This window comes from Peromyscus californicus, unplaced genomic scaffold (genome assembly GCF_007827085.1).
Source record: "Peromyscus californicus insignis strain IS unplaced genomic scaffold, ASM782708v3 Scaffold_4__1_contigs__length_199733344, whole genome shotgun sequence".
NCBI lineage: Eukaryota > Metazoa > Chordata > Mammalia > Rodentia > Cricetidae > Peromyscus > Peromyscus californicus.
The window spans coordinates 61,572,295-61,591,056 of record NW_026294562.1 but is presented as its reverse complement, the minus strand read 5'-3'; positions in this window follow the sequence as shown (position 1 = coordinate 61,591,056).

The window sequence follows — 18,762 nt, the reverse complement described above, 5'->3', positions numbered from 1 at the left end:
GCTCCAGTGCTCAGGAGCTCCAGACCTCATCAAGAGCAGGCCCATGGAAGGCAGCAGGGCGAGTGTCCCTAGAGCAGACACTAGGGGGGGTGAGATGTCAGGCTTTTGGACCCAGACATTTGCTAGGAGGCTGGAGCTATGTCTTGACAGGACAGAAGATAAACAGCTAGACCTCTTTGGATGCCTTGGAGGCATCCTGGGGCTCAGGCTAGGGTCCTCAGACCTGTGGTCGCTGGGCAGGTATAGAGTGAATGGAGTGGGGTGTGGTCAGACTATCTAACTATCCCTGGTGTGGCATGAGGGGAGGAACACAGTTTTCATGTCCAGGTCTTTGTCTCACCCAGCAAGGCAGCATGCTGGTGGCCAGCAGTGTGTACATGGGAATCCGGACTCATGTATGCAAGCCCAGTCTCCAGGAATTCAATGTCCATTGCTTCTATTTTATGCTGCCTCAGATATAAGAACCAGGCTCAGCTGGGTCTGGTCTGGGGCCCAGTGACCTGCAACCCTTCACGACCTGATGGGAAACCAGCTTTTGGGAGTTCAGTTGTGTTCCTCAAAGCCACCAGAAGTTGGTGCACACCTAGTTCTGCATCTTTGGGTTTTTGTTCTTGGGTGGACTGTCCCTTGAGGACAGCCCAAAGCAGAACTGAAGTCCAAGAGGGGACAGGAATTTCCCAGGGTCTCAGGGCTGCAGGGTCCGAGAGATAGTGTAAGGACAGCCCTTCAATTCTTTTCGAGCATTCCCACTGGACAGGCAAGCTTTGGATTCAGCTGGAGAACTACGGTCCTTCCACCTGTCTGTCTGCCCTGCTAGTCAAGGCTTGGGCTGGTCCCTAAGGCAACCTCCAGGTCCATTCTGCCTGAATGTAGTCTTCAAGCTTAGGGAATCAGGAGTCACAAGAGATATATCCAGTCTCCATCAGGTCCCTAGGTCACAAAGGGTTTTGTCTTAATGGCAGTCCTCTCAATATTTCCTGGCATTGGGTTTCAGGCAGACAAGTCCTGCTTGCATAATATTAGGGGTTCCAGACTTCCCCTAGGTGAATCCTACAGCTGCCCTGTTGCTTGGGCTATTTACTTCCAGTGGTATGAGCTGCCCCAAGGCTTGATTCCTACCTACAACCAGTGCTGAGAGGGGCACTCCCTGGCTGAGACCCTGTGACCTTTGGTGCAGGCAGGAAGTATATCCTGTGAACCCTGAGGCTGGTCTGTAGGTCTGCAGGCTCTGCAGGTCTGCTCTGCTGCCTGGCTCACCCCACTGACCTCTTAGTGGCTGCCAGTCCCTAATCGGCGTCATTGCCCCTGGAGAGGATCAGGTATCCCAGAGAGCCGCCTCTTCCTCTCAGAGTGGGGTAGTACGGTGGTGACTAATCCCCTAACTCTTGGAGCACCCATAGGCTGAGGTCCTTCCTCAACGTCACTTCTGCCTAGAACCATGGCAGGTGTGCTGGCAGGAAGCAACCAGATCGCATGCCCCTGGGTGGGAGTGGTTACCTTCCTTACCTGCACACCCTGCTCACCGCAGCCTCAGCCAAATTGTGCAATGCATTGTTTCTGGAAAGAGCTGAAGAGCGGGACAGGGGCCCACACACTCCTTGGTGGTAGTCTTCACCCTGACTACAAGGGTAACCCCTTGACCCCACACCCCAGACATTACATGGAATGGGGCAAGAAAACTTTTTACTGCTAAAATATCTGAATGAGGGGCCCCGTCGACCTGGGCTGGCCCCAGCTGCTCTGGAGGGCATGAGGTCTTGAGAAGGACTAACTTTAGGGGCTTTGTAGGAGGCACCACGTTGAGTTCCACCCTCCATGTTTTAAGAGCTTCCAAGTTGAGAACTGGTTAGGCAGAGGGCAGAGCAGGCTCCTAACTGACCCCTCACCCAGCACCTTGCTTTCACCCACAGTGGGAAGCCTGCTTAGTCTGAGGCCAGAGCCAAGGTGCGGTTCTTGTCCTGGGAAGGTGGGGTGGAAAGGGAACCCCCGTCTAGAGGTCTATGGGCAAGAGGGAGCAGTACAAAGCTGGGAGAGGAGGGTGGTCCACCGAGGGTCAGAGGTGAGGGGCCTCCTCAGGTCCCATTGCCTAACTCCAGTTGACCTGTGGCCTTCCAAAGTTTAAGATAATGATGGGTTGGTACTTGAGGCTGTGCTTATGTCCAGAAGTAGGGAGAGACCCCTCAGTGCTTCTACAGGTAAGCAAAAAGTGCTTCTGTCCTCAAGTCCCAAGGTAAGATGACCAGAAGTGGACTCTAGAGCAGACATGTGCAGACATGCTCAGCCACCGTAGTGGCGGCCATAGTTACCCTATCCCTACTTCAAAGAGGCTGTTCAGATCCTTAAGCCCACCCTATAGGCCATACTCTGGTCTGCCCCTGAGGCCCCATTGCTGTGTGCTGGATTTCTGGGGCCTGGTGGGAATGTCAGGTAGAGTATAGGCATGCAATTGTCCCCAAGACAGATCACAGTTGACACAGCCAAGTGTAAACCTATCTTCCTTCAAGGCAAACAGCTTGGGGTTCTGTGACACTCCAGGCCAGCTGCCAGCAAGCAGTGCCCAAGACCACTTTACCAGCAACAGGTCCCCAGGCCTGTGCCCAGCTCAGTCTACCTGACAGTATCCTTGTGTAGTGTCTCAGCCCTTTGCCCCATGTAAGAGTACAAAAGGTTCCAGCCTTAGAGGTGCAAACTCCAGAGACCCTAGTCTGAGCACGGGATGCTGAGGGGGACAGAGGTGTCTAAGAGCACCTGCTAGGACAGCCTCACTGCACTCACACCCTGGCTCCTTTCTAGTCCCTCCACCCAGAGGAGCCCTCACAGGGCCCAGAGAGCACTTCAGCTGTGCTTCAGAGCTGGGTAGCCCTCGAGAAGTCCACACCTCTGTCGTGTCCCAGGGAAGAGAGACACCTTATCTCACATACTGAAACACAGCCCAGGGGGTCAGATGTTTCTGTCATTTCTGGAATTGGATTTCTTCCTGCACCCCAACCAGTTCCACCAGGATAGGGGCAGCTTCCTCCCCACACAGTCTGGCTCAGCATGAAGCAAGGTCTGGGGTTTCCTCTGTGAGTAGATCAGTTCCGACTGGCCCACTGCCAGACAAGCTCCAAGTCTGACTGACGCTGTGCCCGTCTTTAGCAGGTAGTTCCTGAGCCTCAAGGTTCTGCAAAAGATAAGCACCCCTGAGACTCCCTTTCCTGCTGTGAGCCCTGGGGGAACTGGGAAGAAGGCCCTCAGTATAGAAATCATGTACTTAGAATGTGCCCTGGGCCCTTGTTCCTGGTACCCTGCTAAGGTACCTGCCGGGACCAGAGCCTGTGTTAGCTTAGGAAGCCCCTGGCAGCTCTTTGAGACCTGGGATATTAAACAGCTGTCCCGAGATTGTATCCACACCTCCAAACTATCTCTGCAGTGACGATTGGGCTGGTTTGCAAATTCTGCTTTTTAAGAGCTCAGTGCCATAGCTCACTTGTTTGCAAGTGGGGGTGTGTCCAGTCATACCTGTAGGTCCCAGGCTGATGTATGGATGTGGATGCTTAGGCTCACCTGGACAGTCTTGGCTCTGCAGGAAGGGACTTGGTCCACTCCTTAGGCAGTAACACATTTACCCCTCTTCTTAAGGAGGGACGTGGCAGTAGCTCTAAGCTGACCATCTCTGGACCTCAGCTGGCAGCCCCTCTCCAGAAATAGGAGTCTGAGCTGAATGGGCAAGAGACCCTGTGACTAAGTCATCCCTTTAGGTATCCACTGCATCCTTTGGGCTTTCTCATGATGATGCTGGGGACAACTCAGAACATACTGACCTCAGGCAGCTCTGACCCTGTGTCCCAGGAGCATGGACACACAGCTAATGGGCTCCTTCCTTGCTCCTTTCCAAATACTGTCCATGTCCCTCCTGTGGGGTTCACGTGAGAGGGCCCTGGGACAAGAAGCACCTGGACATGATAGTGGAGGAGTTTTCTGGGCCCACATCTCTGACAAGATACCAGTTGTGCAGGCAGTCTATGCCTTCCCTTTCCCAGTGCCCAGGTCTGCATGGGGTGTGTCCTTTGGCTGGGTTGGGGCTTCCATAGCCCAGTCACCACAGGGGCCTTGAGACTAGGTGGTATGAGCTTGTTGGGGAGAGGCCAGTGCAGCCTGGGTGTGGGAGTCTAGCTGGCTTTTGTATCAGACCGCTCTCTCAGCACAGGGCCATGGAGGGAGGGGGTCACCAGCCTCTCAGCAAACCTCGCGGGTAGCAAGTCAACAACGGGGTTCCTGGAGGGGAGGGAAGGGCCTGTTTGTCCACTTGGCATCTCTGTTCAGGAACAGGACACCGAGGCCTTGCTCTTGTTTGCTTTTCCCTCAATCTGCCTAATCCTGAGCAAACCAGGTGGCAGGGGGCTACTTCTCACCTTTTCCTCTACACCAACCCCTCACATGTCCCAACCTGCCCATCGGTGCCAGGGCTGGGCTGCCCAGCTTCGGAAAGCCATCGCAAGGCCTTGGCCCTGGGTAGGCATGCTGGAAATGGAAAGGGGGACTAGGCCATGGCTGGGATACCTGAACACCTGCCCCATCCACTAGCTGTCTCAGACTCCTGTGCCACCCACTCCTGGATTTCAGCCTGGAAACATAATCCCCCTCCTCTTCTGAGACCTTGCTTTCTCCCTGGCCCTTGTCTAGACCTTACCCGGGCATCCATGTCCAGGTGAGGCTTGTGGCTGCCCCTCTCTACCCTTCTATCCACCTGTTCTCCAAATCACAGCCAACACAGGGCATTCTGAGGGACTTTTTAATCTTGATAGGATTTTGAATTTCCAGGTATGTTGCAAAAATAGAAGCAAGAGCTCCCATGTGCTCCCTCCCTGGATTCACCAATGTGTGCTTTGCTGTGTGCGTCACCTTGTGCTTACATACGCAGTCTGTATGTACATATTCCTTCTTTTTGAACCACCAGAGTTTAAGACGTGTGCCCCTTCACCTGGTAGATATAGGTGTGTCTTCCTGGAAACAGGGCGGGGGTGACACCAGAGGAGTTCAGTTGGCCACAGTGTCACCATTCACCTGTTTGACTTCCACCCTGTGGCTCCGGTTGCCATCATAGCTGTTCACTCCCATACTGAGCCTCTCATCTTGTCCTCTGTACCCTACACCCCAACCTGCTCATCCATGCTAGGGCCAGGCTATCCCCCCCCCACTGAGAGCTACTACAAAGCTTTGACCACCCCCCAGCCAATGTGGCTTCATTTGTCACAGCTATTGACACATGACCAGAGTCACAGAAGTGTGTGTGTGTAGTTCCTTCCATCTGGGATCTGTCCTCAGAGCTGCTTTGTGTCTCCTTTCTTTTTGTTCAAGGCCAGAGGCATCGATTCCCCACAACTGGGACTGTAGGTTGTGACTGTTCTACATGAGTGAAACTAAACTCAGGTCTTCAGCAGGAGCAGCACATGATTCTAACCACCGAGCCACCTCTCCAGCTCTCCAGCTCTGCTTCTGTGTTTCTTGACCTTGATCTTTTCAGGGGTGCATGTTTTTGCATAGCACCCCAAGATCTGGCTCTCCAAGTCAGGGGCCATGAGTTCAGCCTGGTCTTCCCTCCCCGTCATGTTCAGGGGTGCCCTCCCCCGCAGCTGGACTGTCACTGGGATATTTGGCTTATGGCACTTGACTCAGGGTTTCCTTACTGAAAAGTTGCTCCCCTGGGATTTGTAAGTGCCTTGTGGGGATATGTGGGGACCATTAATGTCCTTTCTGGCCTGAGTAGTACCCACCAGGATTTTCTGATCCCTTCCCTTTTCTTATTGGCTTTCTTCTATAGGAAAAAAATTTCTCTTTCATCCCATTTTTTTAAAAGAATTTCATACACAAAAACAATGAAATATAATCATGTCTACTGATTCCCCCCAAACCGCTTATCACAGCCTCCCCACAACTTCATGTCTTTTTTTTTTTTGATTACCCTAAGTCCAGTTAATACTGTTCATACCTGCATGGGTGTGGGGCATCTACTGGATCGTGGGAAGCTAGCCAGTGGCCACACCCTTAAAGAAGAATGATTCTCCCTCACTTAGATGCTCAGGCCCATGGCCCTTCAGTCAAGGGTAAGGCCAAGACAGCACCTCCCCCATCTATGCCAGAATTTTGGCTGGCTTGATCTCGTGCAGATAACCATAGCCACTGTGAGTTCATGCGTGTGGTGGCCATACTGTGTCCAAAGGCAGCATTTCACAGCCATCCCTTTCATAGTCCTCCCTCCTCCATTCCTTTGACTCTAACATTTCCCCCTCTCCTCTCCCACACCCTTCCCTGAGCCTTGGTAGTGGGTGGTGGTATAGATGTCCTGTTTAGGGCTGAGCACTCAGTCTCTGGTCCTCAGCACTGTGATGAATGATGTATCTCCCAGTTGACTGCTGTCTGCTATAAAAACAAAAGTGGTAGTTTGAATGTAATTGGCCCCCATAATCTCATAGAGAGTGTCACTATTAGGAGGTAGGAAGTATGGCTTTGTTGGAGTGGGTGTGGCCTTGTTGGAGGAAGGGTGTCACTGTGGGGGTGTGCTCTCAGGTTTCCTATGCTCAGGATACAGCCCAGTGTCTCAGTCAATTTCCTGTTGCCTACAAGATGTAGGACTCTCAGCTACCATCTGCCTGCACGCCGCCATGCTCCCCACCATAATGATAATGGACTGAACCTATGAAACTGTGAGTGAACGACTCCAATTAAATATTTTTATTTATAAGAGCTACGGGAGTCAGCTTTGTCTTTACAGCAAAAAAACCTTAACTAAGACAACAAGCTTCTCTCTGACTAAATTTCTCAGGAGCCCAGGCCTGTAGTATCAGGAGCTGGGTGGACACCAGAAGTTTGGGCCCTATTCATTTATTTACCCAGATTCAAAAATTTTTATTTTCATAATATTTAAAAAGGAATTAAGCAGTTAGCAAAAATGGCATACCAGAAAACTTTGCACTTTTTATTCCACGCAAATGCCAGGGTCAGAGCAAAAGCAAGAAGACACTGCCTAAACTGACTTGGCCAGGGACTTGCTCTAGGAGATTGTCCATTTTCCAGAAACAAAGCAAAGAATCAAGAAGAACTTATCTCCAAAACATTGTCACAGGTCCTTGCTTGTCCACTGGCAGCTCTGGCATTGAACGCCAGGGCCCTGCCTCCTCCAACTCCCCATACCCAGGAAGAGCAAGCAGATGGTTCAAAGGGTACTGTATGCTTGTGTTCTGACCTGCCAGCATGTACTGGGGTAGCACAGTTGCTGCTTCTGTTCTGCTTGACTTGGAACTAGAGCAGGAAGAGCAGCTTGCACAGCTTATAAATGCTTCTAGAGATCACAGACACACAGACTCCTGAGGCAGAGAACATAGCTGGAAACCATCTACAACCCAGGTGAGCTGGAGGAGGTGTCTTTGAGAGAGGAGAGCATCTATAAGCATCTATGTACTAGAAATTCACCACCAGGGTTCGTCCCACCTTGGACTTGACTCAGTGTTGTAGAGACCTCAGCACAGAGCCAAGGTGCAGATCTGGGAGAAGCCCCTGGAATTCAAGGGAATACTTGTCAAAATACTAGTGGAGACATGAGTTAAAGAAACCAGAGCTGGAGGCTGGGCAGATGGCTCAGGGGGTATAGCACTTGCCGAGGAAGTGTGGGACTGATACGGAATTTCTAGAACCTATGTAAAGCAGGGCATGGTAGCACACACCTGCAACTGCAGTGTCCTGCGGTGAGATGGGATGGATACAGGACAATCTCTGGAAGCTCACGGGCTGGCTAACCTAGGCTATGCAGTGGCAACCAACAAAAGAGACCTGCATCAAATAAGATGGAAGGTGAAGACTAATGTTTGAGGTTGTCCTCTGACCTGCACTCACACAAATTAACACGGACATGTGTGCACATACACATCCATGCACAGAGCCTTCAGTGACCACACAAGACAAAGACTAGATTTTGCAAAACTAATTTGAAACCATCTCAAACAAACAAACAATAACAAAACAAACAAACAAAAAAAAAACAGAAGCTGAGCATGGCCTCCCTTGGACTCCATATCCAGGCTCACACCTCCGGCTCCTTTACTGGAGGCCAGGTGGTTCCCAGGGACTCCAGATAAGACACCACCCACCACCTGCTAACACTCCTTAAAGCCTGCCCAACAGCCCCAGACAGCACACCCTCCTCTGGGCTCCATATTCTGGCCCCACAACATCAGCAGAAGACTTCTGTTTTACCTGAGGCCAGGCCAATACTAGAGACCCAAGGTAAAATACTGCCCACAGCCAGCTAGCACTCCCTAAAGCTGGCCCAACAGTCTCCAACTATATCCCTCCCCTGAGCTCCATATTCCAGCCCACAACCTTGGCACAACTTCTGCTGTACAGGAAGCTTCACTGCAATAGGAACCCCAGAGAACAAGCGGGTACCAAGAACCTCAGAGGCTTGGGACCATAGAGGCAAAGTTGACATCCCAAACTCCAGAGGTCTTGCAGGCCACACCCCCCCAGAAACATCCTACTGGACTAGAACCTCTGGACACATAGGCCAGAAGACCAGAGAGCAAACAGAAACCAAGGAGCAAAACACCCATCCAACAAAGACAAACTCAGGAATCAACACCTAGACCTATAATCATCCCAAAACCAGATGCCTAAGCACCAGTGTAAGAACACAATCATCAACAGCCAGGGCAATAAGGCACCACCAGAGCCCAGCTATCCTCCACAGCAAGACCTGAATAATTTAATGCAGCTGAAGCACAAGAAAATGACCTTAAAACCAATTTTATGAAGAGGCCCTTAAAGAGGAAACAAAAAAAAATCTCTTAAAGAAATTGAGGAAAAGACAAACAAAAAATTGGAGAGAATCAATAAATCCCTTAAAGAATGCCAAAAAAAGCCAAGAAAAAACAAACAGGTGAAGGAAACTGTTCAAGACCTGAAAATGGAAATAGAAGCAATAAAGAAAACATAAATGTAGGGAATTTTGGAAATGGAAAATCTGAGTAAGTGAACAGGAACTACACACAAGCATCACCAACAGAATACAAGAGATGGAAGAGAGAATCTCAGGCATTGAAGATACAATAGAAGAAATAGATTCATTGGGTCAAAGAAAATGTTAAATCTAAAAATCTCCTAACACAAAACATCCAGGAAATCTGGGACACTTTGAAAAGACTAAGCCTAACAATAATAGGAATAGAAGAAGGAAAAGAAACCCAGCTCAAAGCCCCAAAAATATATTCAACAAATTCATAGAAGGAAATTTTCCTAACTTAAAGAAGGATATGCCTACAAAGGTAGAAGAAACTTACAGAACACCAAATAGACTAGACCAGAGAAGAAGTCCCCCATCACATAATAAAACACTAAACATACAGAATGAAGAAAGAATAATAAAAGCCACAAAGGAAAAGGGCCAAGTAACATATAAAGGCAGACCTATTAGAATTTAGAATTACACCTGACTTCTCAATGGAGACTCTACAAGACAGAAGGACCTAACAGATGTCTTGCAGACCCTAAGAGACCACGGATGCCAGCCCAGACTACTATACCCAGCAAAACTTTCAATCATCATAGATGGAGAAAACGAGATATTTTATGACAAAGTCAAATTTAAACAGTACCTAACCACAAGCCCAGTCCTACAGAAGGTACTAGAAGGGAAACTCCAGCCCAAGGAGGTTAATTACACTCACAAAAACACAAGCAATAACTTCACACCAGCAAAACCCAAAGGAACACACACACACACACACACACACACACACACACACACACACACACGTTTGCACTCATGCGTGAGCATGTGCCCATGTGCCCGCGACAGACAGACACACAGACACACAGACACAGACACACACACACACAGACACACACACACACACACACACACACACACACACACACACACACACACACACACTACCATCACCACCACCACCAAAATAACAGGAATTAACAATTATTGGTCATTAATATCTCTCAACATCAGTGGACTAAATTTCCCAATAAAAAGACACAGGCTAACAGAATGGATATGAAAACATGATCCATCATTCTGCTGCTTACAAGAAACTCACCTCACCACCAAAGATAGACATTAGCTCAGAGTAAAGGGTTGGAAATTTTTTTTCCAAGCAAATGAACCTAAGAAGCAAGCTGGTATAGCTATTCTAAAATATAACAAAATAGACTTCAAACCAAAATTAATCAAAAGGACATTTCACACTCAAAGGAAAAAAATCCACCAAGAGGACATTGCAATTCTTAATGTCTATATCCCAAGTGCAAGGGCACCCACATTTGTAAAAGAAACATTACTAAAGCTTAAATCATACATAGAACCTCATACATTAATTATAGGAGACTTTAATAACCCACTCTCATCAATGGACATGTCATCCAGACAAAAACTAAACAGAAATAATGGAGCTAACAGACATTATGACTCAAATGGATCCAACAGATATCTACAGAACATTTCACCTAAACACAAAAGAATATACCATCTTCTCAGTACCTCACACAACAGTCTCCAAAACTGACCATATACTTGGGCACAAAACAAGTCTCAACAGATACAAGAAAATTGAAATCACTCCCTGTTCCTTATCAGACCACCATGGATTAAAGTTAGATTTCAACAACAGAAAAAATAGAAAGCATATAAACTCATGAAAACTGAAAAACTTACTACTAAATCAATACTGAGTCAAGGGACAAATAAAGAAATTAAAGACTTTCTAGAATTCAGTGAAAATGAATGCACAACATACTCAAACTTATGGGACACTATGAAAACAGTGCTAAGAGGAAAGTTCATAGCACTAAGTGCCTTCATCAAGAACTAGAGCGATCTCATACTAGTGACTTAACAGCAAACCTGAAAGCTCTAGAACAAAAAGAAGCAATCTCACCCAAGAGGAGTAAAAGGCAGAAAATAATCAAACTGAGGGTTGAAATCAATAAAATAGAAACAAAGAGAACAATACAAAAAATCAATAAAACAAAGAGTTGGCTCTTTGAGAAAATCAACAAGATAGACAAACCCTTATACAAACTAACTAGATGGCAGAGAGAATATTCAAATTAACAAAATCAGAAATGAAAAGGGGGATATAACAACAGATACTGAGGAAATCCAAAAAATCATTAGGTCATATTTAAAAAATCTGTACCTGGACTGAGTCTACCAGGTTGATCTCAGTCCGTGGGGGAGGCTTTGCCCTGGAGGAGGTGGGAATGGGGGGTGGGCTGGGGGGAAGGTGAGGGGGGCCGGAGGGGGGAGAACAAGGGAATCCATGGCTGATATGTAGAACTGAATTGTACTGCAAAATAAAAATAAAAATTAAAAAAAATCTGTACTCCACAAAATTGGAAAATCTAAAAGAAATGGACAATTTTCTCAATAACTACAATTTACCAAAGTTAAATCAAGACCAGATAAACAACTTAAAAAGACCTTGTACTGGTTGGTTTTGTGTGTCACCTTGACACAAGATAGAGTCATCAGAGGAAGGAGCCTCAGCTAAGGAAAATGCCTCCTTGAGATCCAGCTGTAAGGCATTTTCTCTTAGTGATCAATGGGGGAGCACCCAGCCCATGGTGGGTGGTGCCATCCCTGGGCTGCTGGTCATGGGTTCTATAAGAAGGTGGGCTGAGCAAGTAAGTAAGAAGTAAGCCAGTAAGCAGCTCCCTTCTGCGGCCTCTGCATCAGCTCCTGCCTCCAGGATCCTGCCCTGCTTGAGTTCCTGTTCTGACTTCCTTCAGTGATGAACAGCAATGCTGAAGTGTAAGCCAAATAAACCCTTTCCCTTCCAACTTGCTTTTTGGTCATGGTGTTTTGTTGCAACAAAAGAAACCCTAAGGAAATAGAAACAATCATTAAAAGTTTCCCAACAACAACAACAACAACAAAAAAGCTCCGGGCCAGATGGTTTAGTTCAGAATTCTACCAGACTTTCGAAGAAGAGCTAATACTAACACTCCTCAAATTATTTCACAAAATAGAAACAAAAGGAACATTGCCAAGTACATTTTATAAGGCTACAGTCACCCTGATACCCAAACCACACAAAGACTGAAAAAAGAAAGAGAATTACAGACCCATTTCCCTCATGAACATTGATGCAAAAATCCTCTATAAAATACTCATGAACCAAGAACACATCAAAAAGATCACCCACCATGATTAAGTAGGCTTCATCCCAGAGATTCAGGGATGGTTCAATATATAAAAATCTGTCAATGTAATCCACCATATAAACAAACTGAAAGGAAAAAAAACCCACATGATCATCTCATTAGATTCAGAAAAAGCCTTTGACAAAGTCCAATACTCCTTTATGATAAAAGTTTTGGAGAGATCAGAGATACAAGGAACATACCTAAACACAAGAAAGGCAATATACAGCAAGCCAACAGCCCACATCGAATTAAATAGAGAAAAACTTAAAGCAATTCCACTAAAATCAGGAACAAGACAAGGCTGTCTACTCTCTCCATTATCTATTCAATAAAACACTTGAAGTTTTAACTAGAGCAGTAAGACACCTAAAGGAGATCAAGGGGGATATAAATTGGAAAGGAAGAAGTCAAAGAATCACTATTTGCAGATGATATGATAGTATACTTAAGTGACCCCCAAAATTCTACCAGGGAACTCTTAAACGCCTTCAGTGAAGTAGCTGGATACAAAATAAACTAAAAAAAAAAAATCAGTAGCCCTCCTACACACAAACAATAAATGGGCTGAGAAAGAAATTAGGGAAACAACACCCTTCACACTAACCACAAATCATATAAAAATCTTGGGGTAACTCTAACCAAGAAAGTGAAAGACCTGTATGGCAAGAACTTCAAGTCTTTGAAGAAAGAAATTGAAGAAGATATCAGAAAATGAAAAGATCTCTCATGCTCACAGATTGGTAGGATTAACATAGTAAAAATGGGCATCTTACCAAGAGCAATCTACAGATTCAGTACAATTCCCATCAAAATTCCAACACCATTCTTTACAGAACTTGAAAGAACAATATTCAACCTCGTATGAAAAAACAAAAAACCCAGTATAGCTAAAACATCTTGTACAATAAAAGAACTTCTGGAGGTATCACCACACCTGATTTCAAGCTGTACTACAGAATTGTAATAAAAACTACATGGTATTGGCATTAAAACAGACAGGTCAATCAATGGAACCAAATCAAAGACCCAGACATAAATCTACATACCTATGGACACCTGATTTTTGGTAAAGAAGTCAGAAATATACAATGGAAAAAAGAAAGCATCTTCAACAAATGGTGCTGGTCTAACTGAATGTCAGCATGTAGAAGAATGCAAATAGATCCATATCTATCACCCTGCACAAAATTCAAGTCCATGTGGATCAAAGACTTCAACATAAATCTGGATACACTGAACCTGATAGAGAAATTGGGGAATAGTCTTGAATGCATTGGCACAGGAGACAACTTCCTGAACAGAATATCAGTTAGGCAGGCAGTAAGATGAACAATTAATAAATGGGACCTCATGAAACTGAAAAGCTTCTGTAAGGCAAAGGACACAGTTAAAAGAACGAAATGGTAGCCTACAGAATAGGAGAAGATCTTCACCAACCCTACATCTGACAGAGAGCTGATTTCCAAAATATATAAAGAACTCAAGAAACTAGACATTAACAAACAAAAATTAATCCAACTAAAAAGGGGATATAGATCTAAACAGAGAATTCTCAACAGAGGAATATCAAATGGCCAAGAAACACCTAAAGAAATGTTCAACATCCTTAGCCATCAGGGAAATGCAAATCAAAACAACTCTGATATTCCATCTGACACCTGTCAGAATGGCAAAGATCAAAAACACAAGTGACAGCTCATGTTGACAAGAATTTGGAGCAAGGGGAACACTCCTCCATTGTTGGTGGGAGTACAAACTTGTACAGCCACTTTGGAAATCAGTATGGTGGTTTCTCAGAAAATTGGGAATCGATCTACCTCAAGACCCAGTTGTACCACATCTGGGCATACACCCAAAGGATATTCTACCATACCAAAGGGACACTTGCTTAACTGTGTTCATAACAGTTTTATTTGTAATAGCTAGAAACTGGAAACAACCTTGATGTCTATCAACCAAAGAATAAAGAAAATGTGTTATATTTACACAATGGAGTATTACTCATCTGCTAAAAACAATGACATTATGAAATTTTCTAGCAAATGGATGAAGATAGAAAAGATCATCCTGCTGGGTGTTGGTGGCACATGCCTTTAATCTTAGCACTTAGGAGGCAGAGCCAGGCGGATCTCTGTGAGTTTGAGGCCAGCCTGGTCTACAGAGTGAGATCGAGGACAGGTACCAAAACTACACAGAGAAACCCTCTCTCAACACCCCCCCAAAAAAAAATCACCCTTAGTGAGGTAACCCAGACCCAGGAAGACAAACATGGTATGTACTCTCTTACGGGTAGGTATTAGCTGTAAAGTAAAGGATATCATGGTACAATCCACAGACTCAAAGGAGCTAAATAACTAGGAAGGCTCAAGGTGGATTCATGAATCTCATCATGAAGGGGAAATAGAATAGACATCACAGGTGGATGGGGGAGAAGTCTCAGTGGGTGAGCGTGGGAACAGGAGGGATCAGGTTGAGGGAAGATGGAGGAAGAGAGTAATGGGAAAGACAATTGGAATCAGGGGCATCTCTAGGATGAGCTAGAAACCTAGTACAATGAAAACTCCCAGGAATTGATGAAGGTGACCCCAGCTAAGACTCCTAGCAATGGAAGATATAGATCTTGAACTGGCCATCTCCTGTAACCAGGCAAGACTTCCAGTGGAGGGATTGGGACCCACCAACCCAGGTGCATAACCTCTGATCTACAATTTGCCCTGACTACAAAATATGCTGGGACAAAGGTGGAGCAGAAATTATGGGAATGGCTAACTAATGACTCGCCTTGAGACCAGCTTGAGACCCATACTATGAGAGGGAGCCCACCCCTGACAATGCCTGGAGGGTCAGGACCCAGAGGCTGGACAGTTCAGAGACCTAGGATAAAACCAAACATGACTGGCAAAAAAAGAAAAAAGTCAATGAAATGATTCCTAATGATATTCTGCTATACTCATAGATTGGTGCCTAGCCTAATTGTCATCACAGAGGCTTCACCTAGCAACTGATAAAAACAGATGCAGAAATCCACAACCAAACATTAGGTGGACTTCAGGGAATTTTGTGGAAGAGGGGAAGGAAGGATTATGGGAGCCAGAAGGGTCAAGGGCACCATGGGAAAACACACAGTCAACTAACCTGGGCTCATGGGGACTCATGGAGACTGAACTGCCAAACAGAGGGAGGGCTTGCATGGGACTGACCTGGACCCTCTGCACATGTGTAGCAACTGTGTGGTTTGGCTGTCTTGTGAGACCCCTGGCAGAGGAAGTGGGGGCTGTCTCTGACTCTGTTTCCTGCTCTTGGATCCCTTTCCTCCTGCTGGGTTGCCTCATCCAGCTTTTATAGGAGAGGAAGTGTCTACTCTCACTGCAACTTGATATCCCACAGCTGGCTGATATACATGGAAGGCCTGCACTTTTCTGTAGGGAAGAGAGAGGGTGTGGGTGGGAGGTAGAAGGCGAGGTTGTAGGGAGGGACTAGGAGGAGAGGAGGGAGGGAGGGAGGGGAAACTGTGATCAGCCTGGGAAAAATTAATTAACTGATTAATTAATTAAAAACCCCCACAAACCGTGATAACTTCCAACAATGTTTTTAATAAATATTTTTATTTTATAATTAATTTAATTTTACATATCAGCCATGGATTCCCCTGTCCTCCCTCCTCCCACCCCCCAGCCCTCCCCCCCAATGCACCTCCCCATTCCCACCTCCTCCAAGGCAAGGTCTCTCCTGGGGAGGCAGCCCAGCCTGGTAGATTCAGTTGAGGCAGGACCAGTCCCCTCCTCCCTGCACCAAGGCTGAGCAAAGTGTCTCAGCATAGGCCCTAGGTTCCAAAAAGTCAGTTCATGCATCAAGGACAGGTCCCAGTCCCACTGCTTGGGGGCCTCCTAAACAGTTCAAGCTCATCAACTGTCTCTCTTATCCAGAGGGCCTTGTCCAGTTCCATGGGGGCTCCTTAGCTATTGGTTCACAGTTCATGTGTTTCCACTAGTTTGGCTATTTGTCCCTGTGCTTTTTCCAATCATGGTCTCGATATCTCTTGCTCATAGCATCCCTCCTCTCTTTCGTCGATTGGACTCCTGGAGCTCCACCTGGGTTTTGGCCATGGATCTCTGCATCTGCTTCCACCAGTCACTGGATGAGAGTTCTATCATGGCAGTTAGGGTGTTTGGCCATCTGATCACCAGAGTAGGTCAGCTCAGGCACTCTCTCGACCATTGCCAGTAGTTTATAGTGGAGGTATATTTGTGGATTTCTGGGGACCTCTCTAGCACTCTGCTTCTTCCTATTCCCATGGGGTCTTCATTTATCATGGTATCTCTTTCCTTGTTCTCCCATTCTGTTCCTAATCCAGCTGGGACCTACCACTCCCCTAAGCTCGCTTTCCCCCGACCCTTGCCCTCCATTACCCCCCCTCACCCCCAGTTTGCTCATGTAGATCTCATCAATGGCTGAAAGACATTTAAGGAATTGCTCAACATCCTTAATCATCAGGGAAATGCAAATCAAAATCACTCTGAGATACCATCTTATACCCTTCAGAATGGCTAAGATCAAAAATACTGAAGACAGCTTATGTTGGAAAGGATGTGGAGCAAGGGGAATACTCCTGCACTGTTGGTGGGAATGCAAATTTGTACAGCCACTTTGAAAATCAATATGGTACTTTCTTAGAAAATTGGGAATCAACCTCCCACAAGACCCAGCTATACCACTCTTGGGCATATACCCAAGAAATGCTCAATCATACCACAAGGACACATGCTCAACTATGTTCATAGCAGCATTATTTGTAATAGCCAGAACCTGGAAACAACCTAGATGCCCTTCAACTGAAGAATGGATAAAGAAAATGTGGTACACATACACAATGGAGTACTACTCAGCAGAGAAAAACAATGACATCATGAGGTTTGCAGGCAAATGGATGGAACTAGAAAAAATCATCCTGAGTGAGGTAACCCAGACTCAGAAAGACAAACATGGTATGTACTCACTCATAAGTGGATACTAGATGTAAAAAAGGATAACCAAACTGCAACTCACAACTCCAGGGAGGTTACCTAGTAAAGAGGACCCTAAGAAAGACAGAGGGATCACCCAGCGACAGAGAAACCTCCAACAATGTTAAAGAAAAAGAAGAAAAAGAATAGCAAACACTGGAAGGCGGAACCAGATTTCAGATTTCTAGAGTCACGACATTCTTACAGCGAAATCCTGGCTTTCAACATAAAAACCACAAAGTTTAGTGAAAACCAATTTCAAGATGTGGCTCCTGGTAGGTCAAACATGCTCCAGTGATGGCCTCATATCCAGGAGTATTTGGGAAGTACAAACTGGATTCCATAGGTTAGGGGAAACAAAAAAAGATCATGAAGTTGGGAATGGGTGGGGTGATGGGGCATGGATCTGAGAGGAGTTTGAGGGAAGGGTGGGGAGTGAATATTATCAAAATACATTGTAAGCATGTATGAAATTCTCAAGAAATTAACAAAAATATTGCCTAAGAATCATAAGGCTTATAAAGAAACCAGGACATTGAAACAAAGTGTAAGCTGTCAGGATCCTTGGTTAGGTTCAGATGCTGGGCTATTAGACAAGACTGTAGCAACACTGCCCTTCAGAAAATAGGGAGAAGTCAGGACATTCTCAGATCAGCAAATGCCGAAGGATCTGCTGCCACTAGACCACTCTGCAAGAAATGCTATAGAGGTCCCCAGGTTGAAATAAAAGGCCATTAGACACCAGCTCAAAGCTGGGTCAAGAAATGAATATCTCCTGTGAAACTAAATATGTGGACAAATACAAAAGCCAGTATTGTTATAATTTTGGTTTGTAACTCCATCACTCCATTTGTATTTTCAGCAGACTTTAGAAGACAAATGCATAAAATAATTATAAATTATTGAGTACACAAGGTTATAAAGATAAAATTATGACACCAGTAACTTAGGAGAAAATTTCATGCAATTCAAGTTAATTTGGCATTGATTTGAGATGATTACATCTTTAGGGTGTTATATATGACTAAGGAAGCAAGCACTCATCTACAGAAAACACACAAAAGGAGATAAGAAGGGTATCATAGAGTGCCACTTCAGAAGTCCAACTAAACACCAAAGACTGTGACAGAGTGAGGAGCAGAGAGACCAGAAGGCGATCTCTCTCTCTCTCTCTTTCTCTCTCTCTCTCTCTCTCTCTCTCTCTCTCTCTCTCTCTCTCTCTCTCTCTCTCTCTCTGTGTGTGTGTGTGTGTGTGTGTGTGTGCGTGCGTGCGTGCGTGTGTGTGTGTGTATGTATGCCATATGAGGGTGCCCACAGAGGCCAGAGGATGTTATCAGAGCCCCTGGAGCCGGAGTTACACACAGTTGCTAAGCCATCATGTGGGTGCTTGGAAAGGAACCTGGGACCTCTTCAAGGGCAGCAAGTGCTCTTAACTGCTGAGCCATCTTTCCAGTCCCCAGAGAAAGAATCTTGAAAGCAGCAAGAGAGGAATGATTTATCATGTTCAAGGGATTCTCAAGTAAATCAGTAAAGGATGATCATTAGAAGCTTTGGAGGCCAGAAAGAT